Consider the following 14060-nt stretch of genomic DNA (forward strand, 5'->3'; position numbering starts at 1 on the left):
AGAGAGAGAGGTTACACCATTTTGAAAAGCTAAATTGATGATGAATTAATTCTTATCCAAACCTAGTCCAAGGAACCCAGTTGTGATGACTCAGGGCATGGCACAAAGGCAACACAGTCAAATAAGCAATAAGAGTCCCTTATCTCAAACTTTGCCCCCAATGTCCAGTTTACCTTTGGCTGGAGAAAAACTCTCCCAGGAACAGCCTTTAACTGTAAAAAGTTCAGTCCAAAACAAGGTACATACAAACTGTAACTTAAAATCCAAACAAACAAGCTGAAGTAATTAACTTGACAGGGCAGGAGAAGGAATTGCAGACTTGAAAGGCCAGCAAAACACACACAGTTGGACTTCCGGTTTGCAAGGCTTCAGCGGCGGCAGGAATCCGTGATCGTGCACAGTTTCTGCTGCGCTCGCTGCTGGAGTACCCCCGATCCAGCCGGATTTGAGGGTTATAGTTACCCTGTAGAGGTAACTGAAGACAGGGGAGATCCACCAGGGGTCTGGGGAGAATCACAACCCTCCTCCTCAGCTGGCTTAACTCCCTTTTCCTAAAGCAGTGGAGCAGTGGTTCAGCAATGGCCGCCACAAAGAAGCTTTCATTCAGATAAGAATGTGCAGGAGGAAGCTGAAGTGAAAGTTTTTGGCTGACTGGGATAACAAGTAACATTTAAATACCCTGGAATTTAAACTTCATTAAAGATACATCGCTCCCAAAGACTTGGAAAAAGTGGTGGATGAAAGTAAAAGGGAAAGTTTGTTTTTTCTCACTCTCCTTCCTTATGGTGATAGCCGATGAATAAGAAACTGGAAAAACCCGTTTTGGCAACAGCAGGTAATTAAATTGGAAAATTAAGCCAAGGGGACAATAAAGATTTCTGAACACTGGAAAAAGAAAATTTTCTTTGCTATAAGTGGGAAGGGAGAGGAAAAGAATTTATATTAAAATTTTGCTGGAGGAGGCTGCTTGGAACTTATAATACTAGAGTTAAATTGTAACAAGACTTCTAAAGGATACATTTTAATTGGAACTTTGCAACTGAACTGTAACCCCAGGAAGAGAAAGTATAAAAAGAAGAAAGTGCTAAATGAAATAGTCTGTGTATATTTGGATTCTTTGGTGACTTTGGGACTTTTGGAAATTATTATTTGAAAGACTAAAAACATTTGGGTTGTTTAAAAATTTTTTCCACAATGTCATTATTTGTTGATGAACTGAAAATAGAATTTAAAAAGCTAAAAGAAGAGGAACAAGAAGAGAAGGGCTCTTCTGGATCTGTTTTCCATTTCTTAGAAATGGTGATTTTTACCTACCAGAAACTACAAGAACAAGAAGATTGGGATGAAGAAGCAGCCATCTTTAATGAACAAGCAACTCTAGTTGGGGAAGAGGGAAAGAAGGGAAAGAGAATGGAGAATTTAAGGCTTAAAAAAACAACCCAAAAAGGGAAAAATAAGGTGAAAAATTGATACAATGTCAGAAAGCAACAGAAAAGAGGAATACAGAAGAGGGTGGAGATTAAGAGGGTGGAGATCAAGAGGCAAGGGGGTAAAAAGGCTAGATTGGAGAAGAAAGGAAGGGAAAAAGGGAAGAGAAGTTACAAAGGTTTGAAACAAGATGTAAAGAAACAGGATTTTTTCAGAGATAATGGGTAAAAATATAATTAAAAAAGAGATTCTGCAAAAGTACATAAGACTGTATTGTTGTATCTATATTTGAAATAATGTTGGAAAACTGGAACATTATATGATTATAAAATGGGATAAAATACCAAAAGGAATGTGTAAAATGTCTAAGATTTAATGATAGAGCTTAATTTGCTATGGATTATTGTTTTAATTATACTATAAACTTATTATTTTTCCTTATCTTAAAATTTAGTATGTAGCTTTAGAATGTACTAAGCAGAATCAGAATGAAAATTATATATTATTTTAAGTGTTAAACTTAGGGGAAAGATATAAAGGCATCATACTTCAATCAGTGATTACAGGAGAAATTTTGTGTTAATGAGAAAAGATAATAGATAATTGAAACAGAACAGACAAAAGATATAAGCATAATGATTTAAATTGAGATGAAATAAATAAAATAGAATTCAGAGAGTGAAAAGAGGGGAGAAGCTATATAGAAAATGTAGAATGGTGAATAAGATATGAAATGGTATATAAAGTGAGCATGAACTCGAATTTATGTCTGTATAAAAAGATGTAACCTGGGACTAAGCCATTTTCCAAAAAGAAGTTTTATATTTTTCATGTTTTGTATTTTGTTTGCGTATGTTTGTTTATTGAAAATTAATAAAATTTTTATATATATATATAAAAACCATACACACACACAGTTGGGAAGATGCCAGGAACACAGATAAGCCACGAAGATACAAGATAATTCACATTTGCTCCCAACAGCTTGCTGTGTGCACCTTCCTTTTTTATACACTGTGTTCCCAGCTGCAGCTAATGAAGGGAATCAGGGCCCTTTCCTCCCCCATAAGTCCTGCAACTCACTTTGCTCCCTTCTCCATTCTTCCCTGCATGCCCTGGGATGAAGAGCGGGTGGGCCTCTGAACTCCCTCTCCCTTGCTCTACCTCTCCCCTGCTCTGCCCAGCTGGACTTTGCCCTTCCCCAGTTTCTTCCACAGCCAATGGAGCCATACTCCCCCTCGCTGTCAGCTGCTCAGCATCCCCCTCAGAATCAGATTCTGACAGGGGCATGACACCAGTTTAGGTAGTCTCTGACATTTCTGGCTAAATGGGCTTCAGAAAACAGACAAGAAAGTTGAAGATTTTTGATGGCTCCCAAGCAGGGTGGATAATATGAAATCCTGGAATCATTAAGATTAGTATGAAGGGACATATTGACATGAATCAATATAACCTTTGCTCTTTGCTTCTGTTAAAGAAGTTGCTTGTACCATTTTGCTATGGTTGGGAATCATTTGTTAGGAATTCATTCTGTAAGAGAATTGTATCCTTTTCTATCTGGTTTCTCATTTCTGCAATATGCTTCAGAGCTAGGCACATCCTTGGAGATAGTTCCCAGGAACATCCATAGATAAGGGGGGCTGCCATAGATAAAGGGGGCTGCCTAGGCGCACGAACACACAAGGACAAGGGCTACTGTGTAAAATAACAAAGCATGGACAAAGAACGCTCCATGGATAAGGAAGGAGAGGGAACGGGCAAGACATTGCCCACATTGAATAACCTTTGAACCTTTGTCTCTAATTGGATAAACTTTGTTTCTATCAGCATAATATATATATATATAATACTCTGAGCCCTTTTCGCAGGCTGTGGCTATTCCTTACATGCATTTTGTCTGTATGTTTTGGACATAGTATTCACCCAGACTTTTTGCTTTGGCCAAAGAATGAAAAAAGCTGTTATTTTTGCAAGCCTCTCTTTAGCATCTCAGTGGCTTGGGGAAACTTCTGGGACCTTACAGATAGAAGTCAGATTGGTACTCTACTGAGATTCTAGGACCTTGATTTTTAAAATGGGGAAACTTTAAGAATGGTGGACTTCAATTCCCAGAATTCCCCAGCCAGAACATTCTAGAACAGGAAGAATGGGAACTTTAAGATCTGTGGGAATTTGGGGAAACTCTGGGGATTGAAGGCCAGAAGTCTTTCTTAAAGTTGCCAGGGTTGGATACTAGAACGTTCTAGAATGTACCTGAAGTAAAATCTACATACGGTTGTCTTCTCGTTTATAGAATAGATTGATTTTACAACCGGTTAATATTAGGCACTTAATATTATTTCCTCCTTTATCGCTTATCGAATATCACAATATAACTGTTGGAAAAATATCAGAAGGTTTCCTAGGAATGCCCGAGGCTTTTGAATGTCGGCCTCAATGCTAGATTTTAATCATGGTCTTCCATCTGCATTATAGGGGGTAATAATACTGATCTCCTTGCAATAGTTACGTTATAACTCTTAAAAAATGAAGCTCTTGGAACTATAAATACATGATGGCTAAAGCTCATACATCATGGATACTTAGCATAGGAAAAAAGAAACAGATCAGAATTTTGAACCTAGCTTGATTTAATCATTTTTGCTATGTTGATTATGGTCAGCTGTGATCTCACCATTAATTGCGAAGGAAAGGAAATAAATATGACATTTATGAGCTCGGAGCAGTGTTTTTCCTGGAAAGCCTTGGCTTCCCTTACATTTACCTACTGATAAATTAAACAGATCAGGGGAATTAAGATAAGTTAAGCAAATTAAAGCAAATGGCAAGAATCTGTGACTTAAATGAAGTTCAAATCTAATTAACGCAAATGATGTTGTTACAGAATGATGAGAGAAAAGCCAGCTCAGGCTGCTCAAATATTTATCGGCGGATCTGAAGATACGTGGAAAATCTTGATTCACGGTAGAACAGCAGCCTTTGTAACCACTGCAATGTGCAGTGTGCAATTATCAATTAGCAGCACCCCAAATTAACATGGATGGTGCCACTATCCATTTGAAATTCAGCTGCCACATTTTTTTAAAGAGAGTTGGAGGAGTTGACAAGTTCAAGGTTATTCTGATGGCGTATTAGGAAATTCCAGTGGCAGTTAATTGGTTCTCGTGATTTATAAAGTGTAGAAGTGGGAGGAGAGAAGGTGGATTCTGTGTAATGCGCAAAAAAAAAAATTCATTTTGGGAAATTGCCTTTGACATGCCAGATCTGTTTCTAAATAAATCAATTGGAGAGAAAATGTCTCGGAGTGATTGATATCATGGATACTTTCTGGATGCCTGACATTTATTTCCCAAAGTGACTTTTTATTTTTTGAAAGGATTGGCTGATACCCTGAAGTTCTTTTCCCAGAAATGGAGAGAGATCAACAATCAGCTGAAGTTGGAGATGTGCAGGGGGGAGCGTGTGGGGGCCCTCCCTCCAGAGCATTAATTGAACCTGCCAGCCCTTGTTTGGAGAAGATGATGGATGCTTTTAGGATGGCAGTAGGAGAAAGAGATTTGGGAGCTATACCGAAGCGTTTCAACTCAAGAAGTTATGATAACCCAGATGTAACCCAGCTGTCTGAAGAGAAATCTTTCTTTAGCCCCAGGCATATGGCTATTCCGTCAAATTGAAGGGAAGAGAGACAATTGGGGTCAGATTTCTCTCAAGAAGACAACCCCCAGATTATTCCTGGAAGTCTATCAAGGGCAGAGTTACATCAACAGTTCCAGAATTTAAAGGTGACAGGTTTGGTCTCACAGTCTGCTTGGATGGGTGGAAGCTTGAGACCACCCATATTCACTTACCCAAATATCACGAGGAGATTATACAGATGCCAGTTAGTGGAAGCCAGAAAGAAGCATCAACTGACAGAGGTATGTTGCAGCCCCTCGGGCAATCCCCTCATCTTCCAGAAGGAATTTTGCCCCCTGCAGACAATATCCCTCCAGGGTGGGGATTTTATCCAGGCCAGGAGTGGATTCAATGCCAATGGCAGCCAGCACCAACACAGCCCTGGTCTGAAGGGGGGTTGCCCAGACAGCAGACAAAAGCCACTTCCCCTCCACCCAACCAGGGAACCAGACCACACCCATCTTCCTCCTGGCAACCACAAATTCAGCCTCAACCGGCAGTGAGGCCACAGGGACCCCTATTCCAGAGAGGCACCACCCAGCCAGGATACAGGGGGCCTACCCAGCCTACATACGCCACCAGGCCAGTTCCTTTCATTCCAGTACAACCTGCAGGGACCTGGCCTGTACCATCTCTGCAACCACGACCTAGGTTGGACCAAATACCTTTAAGGTTTCATTTGATGGCTGCCATGAACATTTCAATTACTTCCTCACTTGAATTCGATCCCATATAGAACAATTTGGAGATCAATACGCCACAGAGCGCAATTTGGTTATGGCCATAACAAATGGGATGAATGAAGGGGATGCTTCAGATTGGGTGGCTCAACTACACAATGAACAAGCCCCCAAATTATATGATGTAAACAGATTTAATCAATTATTAAGACTCAGATTTGAAGATTCAGACAGGGTAGCAGAGAATGAAGAGAAGTTAATGGAAATGAGGCAAGGGAAGAAACCCTTGTCAGAATTGGGACTTTAGAAGGGTCGCAAGCCACTTCATGGATCAGCCTGAAAGAATGACTTTACCAATTTATTTTTAAAAAAGCCATTGATCCAGAAGTAAAGAAGGCCTGTGAAATTAGAGGAATCCCAGAGACCTTACAATCATGGTATGTCGCATTGCTCAGCTTAGATTGCATCATCAACCCGCACAGGAAACCCCTTCAGGCAGCCCCGACTAAGAGAATTGTGGTGAGGAGACTGCCAATCAGACCAGCCGAAACTGCTTATGCCCAACCCACCAGGGTGCTGAAATGTTACTGATGTGGACAAGCTGGTCATAGGGCAGCAGACTGTCTGGCCCCTGCTCCTGTGTGACTATTTTACATTGGTTCTGTCTTGTATTTTTCCACAAGAAGAAATCTTGCTGGAAAGCACGTATTCAGCTCAGCAGGAAAGCACTGACAAGAAGGAAGTTAAATAAAAGAATAACCCGAGACAATAATGTGTATTCAAATAAGATATGCCTGTCTATAGCAGCTATAGAGTATGTGACTCATGTCACGTAAACTGGTCAAAAAAGATTAACATTGTATCTCTTTACCTTTCTGTAAATTTCCTCTCTGACCCCCTCCCTTGAATTAGCACAATAAAAGAGGACAGCAAAAAGCCTGGGGAGGAGAAGCAGAAGAAAGGAGCAGGAGAAGAAGCAGAGAGCCCGGACATTTTTCCATCTGTTCCAGGGCAGCCAGGGAATCCCATCTCCCCCAGGCTCAAAGTGCTGCCTCATTTTGAAGATTTCTTGTGTTTTGTGTGTTTTATTTCTTGTGCTTGCTTGGCAATCACTCTTTTGTGAGTCTTGCCTAGCCTCACCCTTGCGAGGGTCCCACTGTCTCGCCCTTGAGAGGGCTACTTTAAATCTCACCCTGGAGAGGGTTATTTTCTGAGAGGAATTCAGCAATCAACCAGAAAGGTGAAACAACAGACCGGTCGCTCAACGCGACACTCCTGTACCACAAGCTCTGCAGTTGAAGCCTAGTACAACTGTTAGAGGTTGGAAGAATCAAGGAAGACCTCTGGGTAAGGGGGCTTTGCCAAACACGGGTGGGAAAGCCCCCTCTGTGCAGATGGGACCAAAGGAAACCGGACTAACACCATGTCCCCAAGAACCTGACCTGCAAAGATGACCCAATGGTGAGTGATTCCATCATGCCTTTTACAATTAAGGTCAAGCTAGTGGTACCAAACACAGGGGAAGCCAGGGAGTTAGAAGCTGTCATTGATACTGGGTGTTCTAGATGTCTTGTCGGACTCCCCATCGTTGAACAATTGGGCATAAAGACTAACCCACTAAAACGCCCAATCAGATTTGAGCAAGTGGATGGAACCTTAATTGGGGCCCCGCCAGCCACTCAGATGACTGAATTGATCAAGATAGAATTAGGGCCCCATCAAGAACTCATACGCTTCATAGTGGCCCCCAAGATATCATAATCAATCATACTGGGACTTGCTTGGTTAGACAAATGGGCCCCAACATCAAATGGGAGGATGGATTCAGAAAAATCTTCATTGGACTGGGCCCATTGCCCCCTCTTCCACCCACTACAAAGCCAGTCAGCTTGAACCCAGAGCCTGAGCCAGCATCCATGGCATCTCACCTTCTCCCAGATAACGCCCAGGTACCCAACCAAAGCAAAGACTTGGCTGAAGCATTCAGTGAAGAAGAGCATTACCTCCCCATCAAGCCACTGATTGCACCATAGAATTAGAGCCCGAGGCACTAATTGGGCTGAGTTATTTCCTTTTGCAGAGGTTGCTTACAATAATGCAGTACATAGCAGCGTGGGATTGACTCCATTCCAAATCAACACTGGAATGGATTTTGTCCCAATGCCAGAGTTACCTAGACAACCTCCCTCATCTATGTCCCTAACAGAATGGATGAACTCATTAAAGAAAGGATGGGAAGATACAAAAAAAAAAAACCTTTGACCGAAGCTGCAAAAAATTATAAAAAACAGGCGGATAAGCATAGATCCCTTCAACCGCCTTTTAAAGTAGGGGACAAAGTATATTTGTTGACCAAGTATCTTAGGTTGAAACTGCCCAGTAAGAAGCTGGGTCCAAAATTCTTGGGTCCATTCCCAATTTCAAAGATAATCAATCCAGTCACTATCCAATTATGTCTTCCTTGAATATTGGGGAAAATTCATCCAGGATTCCATAGTAGTTTATTAAAACCAGCTACTACATCAATGATAAGACGACCACCAATCACTCCCCCTAAACTGTTAATGGTACAGGGGGAAACGCATTATGAGATTCAAAAAATTCTTGATTCTAGATTACACCATGGCCGATTGCAATATTTGGTCTTATGGAAAGGATACCCCCTCTCAGATGCTAGATGGGTAAAGAGTTGGGATGTTCATGCTGATCAATTGGTTAACCAATTCCATGAGGATTTTCCACACAAACCGAAGGATCCTCATGGGGAGGGGACAGGGGGTTAAGGACAATGTGTTAACCCCTCTATCTGTTTTTTTTTCTTTTCTTTTAGGAGGAGGAGTTTTCAAGGGGGGGATGCCTGTCAGCTTTGAAATTCAGCTGCCACATTTGTTTTAAGAGAGTTGGAGGAGTTGAAAAGTTCAAGGTTATTCTGTATGGCATATTAGGAAATTCCAGTGGCAGTTAATTGGTTCTCATGGTTTATGAAGTGTAGAAGTGGGAGGAGAGAAGGGAGGAGAGAAGGTGGATTCTGTGTAACGCACAAAAAGTTTTCACTTTGAGAAATTTCCTTTGACATGTCAGATCTGTTTCTAAATAAATCAATTGAAGAGAAAATGTCTCGGAGTGATTGATATCATTGTTAGGAATAACAAGGTTACCTAATGTGGTTTGGGTAAAATAATATTTATAAATTATGATTGTAAGTTTAAGTGTGTGTCACTTTAAACTGCAAAGCATGTAATTTTGGGTGCGGTGTTGAACCACCATAAGAGGGAGCAAGAGAACTTGCTCGATTGCTGACGATTCCTGACGATTCCTGACGATTGCTGGTTTGATGGATTGATGGTTTGCTAACTGCGTGTTTTCCCTACTGCTGAGTTGCTGGAGGAAGAAAGGAGGTTTGACTTCTTCATATCTCCACTGCGAGGAGATATATTACTGGACTGATATTTGTAAGTTTACTGACCTCACTTTTTCGACACTGGACTTTGCAACTGAATAATCCCCGGACGGACTGAATTAGTGAATGATATATGGACTGTTTTGACTATGCTAAAACTATTACTGGAATAAACTATTTAACTGGCACAGTGTATCTGTTTTACTGAGTGTAAGCTACAAAAACATTTATCTCACATATTTTGCCTGCCTGCCTGACTGCCGTGCGGATTCTGCTAGGGTGTATCCCTAACAATCATGGATACTTTCTGGATGGCTTATAGCCATGCCAAACAGAAAGTAAAGCTTTACAGCTGGGAGAATTGCAGAGACCAAAGGAAAATGTCACAGGTAGAGATGTAAAAGATGGCATGTGCCATTAAAATCGACAATTATTGGAAGTTAGGTTATCAAACACTAGAGCTCTACAAGCTCTTGTGCTAAATGTCAAAGAGCTGTGTGCAAAAAAAATAAAAATAAGACTAACTTATCAAAAAGAGCAAACAAATGAGAACAGGTAGAACAGCCAGCTTTAGAACTGATGGTGAAGCCAGAAAGAAGAGGGAGGTCAACTTATTCTCCAAATCATCTGAGGGCAAGACAAGAAGTAATGGATGGAAACTAACCAAGGAGAGAAGCAACCTGGAATTAAGGAGAAACTTCCTAACTGTGAGAACAAGTAATCAGTGAAAAGATTTGTCTTCGGAAGTTGCTACACCTCAAAAGCAGAAGATAAAACTGAGTATGGAAGCCCGGGTGGGCAGGTGGGCCCAACAGCAGAGCAGCGGAACCAGTTCGGTCTCTGCTGCTCACCGACGCTACCGGCTCGGTAGAACCAGGCCGAACCGGTACCATACCACCACTCCTTCCTTCCTTGCTTGCTTGCTTCCTTCCTTCCTCCCTCCCTTCCTTTTCATTTCCTTCCTTCCTTCTTTCTTTCTCTCTCTCTCTCTTTCTTTTCTTCTGTCTCTCCTTCCTTCCTTCCTTCCTTCCTTCCTTCCTTCCTTCCTTCCTTCCTTCCTTCCTTCCTTCCTTCCTTCCTTCCTTCCTTCCTTCCTTCCTTCCTTCCAGAATACAGTACTGCAGACTAACTCTACCAACTGCCAGGAGTTCGATCCTGACCAGCTCAAGGTTGACTCAGCCTCCCGTCCTTCCAAGGTCAGCAAATGAGGACCCAGATTGTTGGGGGCAACACGGTGACTGTATGTAAACCACTTAGAGAATGCTGTAAAGCACTGCAAAGTGATAGATAAGTTCTAAGTACTATTGGTATTGTTAAATGAATGGGTGTAATCGCAGAATCTGTACCATATTCCCCCTTCTAACCAAATATAGTTTCTTCCTTGTTCAGATTCGCCTTTCTTCTCCTTACTGGCCTTCAAAAGTTCCCCGTAGAAGTTCCACAGCAGGTTGCATTCTTTCTGGGTCCAATTCCCACAGCTAACATTTACTTCCTTGGCCTTTGGTGGACCAAATGAAAGTAACTGATTCATATTTCTTGCTCTCAGCGCTGTGCCAAAGCAAGCACGATAAAAGAAGCTCTGGAAACAATGCCATTTGCTATAAAATACTGAACCTGCCACAGCAGTCCAAGTGCATTTGAAATGAAAATATTGGCCTGTCTGGATAGGAGCTGTATTTCCCCCCCTTCATCCCTTGTCAGATATAAGATAATGACCCTAACCTTGCATTATCCCATTACTCACCCTGAATGCTAGCCAGAAAGGGTAGTTTGGCCTGCTATTTTTGCTGCTGGCAAGGCCTAAATTTCTCAGGCCTTGTTGATGGATGTCCTAAAGCTGCTTCTATGAAAATTGATTCTCCTTCTGGAGTCATTTTGTGGGGGCCTGATGGCGGGGCAGATGTGGAGTGTATCTCTAGCTTTAGTGATCATTAGGAAGCATTTTCCACTGCCTGCACAGCAGTTCTGTGGCTAAACTATTTACAGAATGTAGAAAAACAAAGTCAGAAGGGACCTTGGAGGTCTTCTAGTCCAACCCCCAGCTCAAACAGGAGATTCTATGTCATTCTGGACAAAGGGCTGTCCAATCTCTTAGGGAAAACCTCCAGTGTTAGAGATTCCAAAGGTACTTTTTCAAGAGCCAACTGGACTTTCTTTGTTTTTTTTTTTTCTTGAAGACATTTCACTTCTTATCCAAGAAGCTTCTTCAGTTCTGACTTCAAGTCAGAAGCTTTTTGGACAAGAAGTGAAATGTCTTGAAAAAAAGAAAGTCCAGTTGCCTCTACAAAAAAACATATTTGGCACAACCATGTCCTGGAGGACTGTCCATAGACATCCCGTATTAGAGCACCCACAACTTCTGGATTTGATTGCAAACAAGATGAAGAAATAAGATTGGCAATCGTGGTGGTATCAATTTATGCTGCAAAACCATTTGGAACTGAGCAATAATGCACCAAGAGAGGAGAGAATATTTGTAGCTCAGGATTGAACAATGGGGTCCTTGTGCGTGCATGACTCTGAGTTTGTTTGGTTGTGTTCTTGTAGACGTTTGCAAGAAAATGTCCAAGTTCAGAGAACATCAGTGACCCCCACAGCAATAATATAATTAAATGGGGATAATTGAGAGGAAAACAAAGAAATGGTACATAGCAGAATGTCTATGCAGATTCTCCACCATCTGGATCGTGGCTGTCCCAAGAGTGTTTTTTCAAGAGGCAACTGGACTTTATTTGGTTTTCCTTTGAAGACATTTCACTTCTCATCCAAGAAGCTTCTTCAGCTCTGGAGAATCACATTATTTTACAGAGCTGAAGAAGCTTCTTGGATGAGAAGCAACACATCTTGAAAAGGCATCTTTGATGCACACACAACAGTACAGTTTTGTTCTGGATCTAGGGAGATATGAGTTCATTTTCTTTCCAAAAGAGTGACACCATCAGGGGGCAAAAATCCAGTGTCCTACTAAGCAAAATAATCAAAGGATCCTTACTTGGTCAAGAAGTATTATGTTGACCATTAAAGAAACGTATATTTTATGACTCTTGACAATTTGTCTCTTCTATAATTCAAATTGTGGGTGATGCTCAGCTTACTCTATGCTCTGAAAAATCATTCTGATGCTAAATGATTTACTTTTTGATATATGATAATGTTTCATTACTTTGAAGAAAAAAATAGGCACAAAAATTGCAGCATGATCTCCTCCTCCTCCTCCTCCTCCTCCTCCTCCTCCTCCTCCTCCTCCTCCTCCTCCTCCTCCTCCTCCTTCTTCCTAGTATATTCCTGCAGGCTCAGGGTCCATTTTTCAGATCATTGAACACCACTTTGCATGGTCAGCTGTGTCTCCAGGGTACAGGCTGGCAGCTTGCATATCTTTGTTGTTGGTGTCTTGCCATCTCTATTTTGGATGCCCACGAGGTCACCGGCCATTGACTTCTAGTTGGTAGGCTGTCTTGGCCACGGTAGAAAGTGCTACTCTTTGGACGTGTCCATATCAGTGGAATCGGTCTTCTCTCGTCTTCTTGAGAATTGGTGCACACCAAAATGCTATCAAATGGTGAGATTTGTGATGTGGTCAAGAAGGAAGATGCCCGATACCCAACTGCATTTTTATGGCATGGAGAGAGCTTTCGGTCCCTGTTGTTGCTGCCCAGGATTCAGGGCCATACAGTGCAACAGGGCAGATAGTTGTCTTGTAAATCTTAGATTTAGGATGGGTTGGCATTTGTCTGTCACATAACACACCAATAAGTTTCTGCCAATGCATCCAGGCTGCATTCATCTTTGCTCATACCTCATCACTGATATCACCATTGTCTTGGAGGTGGGATCCCAGATACCTAAGAAATATCTTTTATTACTGTTTTAAATAGCATTGAACCACATAGCTTGGCTTTGAAAACAAAGCTGATAATATGCAAAATAATTATTTTTAGTTGAGTTTACCCCATGAAAGACAGGTTGTTTTGATGTCACCCTGCTGGCTAAGGGGGGACTAGAATTCAGTTTCCTGGTGATTAAAACATCCTGCTACAAACCAGGAGACCCTGAGTTCTAGTACTGCCTTAGGCACAAATCCAGTTGGGTGATTTTGGGCCAATCATCAGGAGACAGTGAGTTCTAGTTCTGTACTCAGCACAAAAGCTGACTGGGTGACTTTGGGCCAATCACTAGGAGATGGTGAATTCTAGTTCTGCATTAAGCCTGAAAGCTGACTGGGTGACTTTGGGCCTGATTCTCAGCCCTTAGCACCTCACAGCATTATTATTGTGGGGAAAACAGGAGAAGGAAAGATATATGTTCCTCATATGTTATTTATAAAAATAATAAAGGCAGGTTAATCTAATAAAAGTAAATTAATAAAGCGAGAGGAGAAAAGTAGATGGCAAAGCCTGTGAAAACTAAGAGAAAAGCAAAAGACGTAACGGAAACTGAGTATAATTGATTAACTGCTGGGCAATTAAGACACAGTTTTAATTAAGCATAACAGGGTTATAATATAGTTTTAATTAAGAATTAGAGGGTTATGACATGCACCAGTACTGTAGGTGTGAACGTGTGTCATTCATGGTTTTGAGGGCATATAGAAAATTTGGAAACCTATAGATTGGTAATAGCTGCCTGTTACACTCTGTGAATATTGATAATAGAAGAGCCAGGTATTATTATTGTTATTGTTTTGACAGAAAATGTGCCATATTCAGAATGCATGTGGCCCAAGGGGAAACAAATTATTCTACCAGGACCTGTAAAAATAGGGAGGAATGAAATAAAAATTTACAGGAAAAGTGATTTACGGGATGAAAGCATGGGAATAGTGACTGGTGGGTAATTGCCTAGGAAAAGCTCAGTTAAATACATAGTTTAAACAGATG

General features: G+C 41.3%; 1 long non-coding RNA gene across 1 annotated transcript; it reads left to right on the plus strand.

The window, feature by feature from the left end:
- Positions 1 to 1223: 1223 nt before the first annotated feature.
- Positions 1224 to 9357, plus strand: LOC148126486 (uncharacterized). The gene is made up of 3 exons (XR_015743326.1): positions 1224 to 1652; positions 4805 to 5345; positions 8614 to 9357. It is a non-coding gene; the product is annotated as an uncharacterized LOC148126486 (long non-coding RNA).
- The last annotated feature ends 4703 nt before the right edge of the window (positions 9358 to 14060 follow it).

The sequence above is a fragment of the Pseudonaja textilis genome, chromosome 3 (genome assembly GCF_049901715.1).
Source record: "Pseudonaja textilis isolate UNSWEBS1 chromosome 3, rPseTex1.2, whole genome shotgun sequence".
NCBI lineage: Eukaryota > Metazoa > Chordata > Lepidosauria > Squamata > Elapidae > Pseudonaja > Pseudonaja textilis.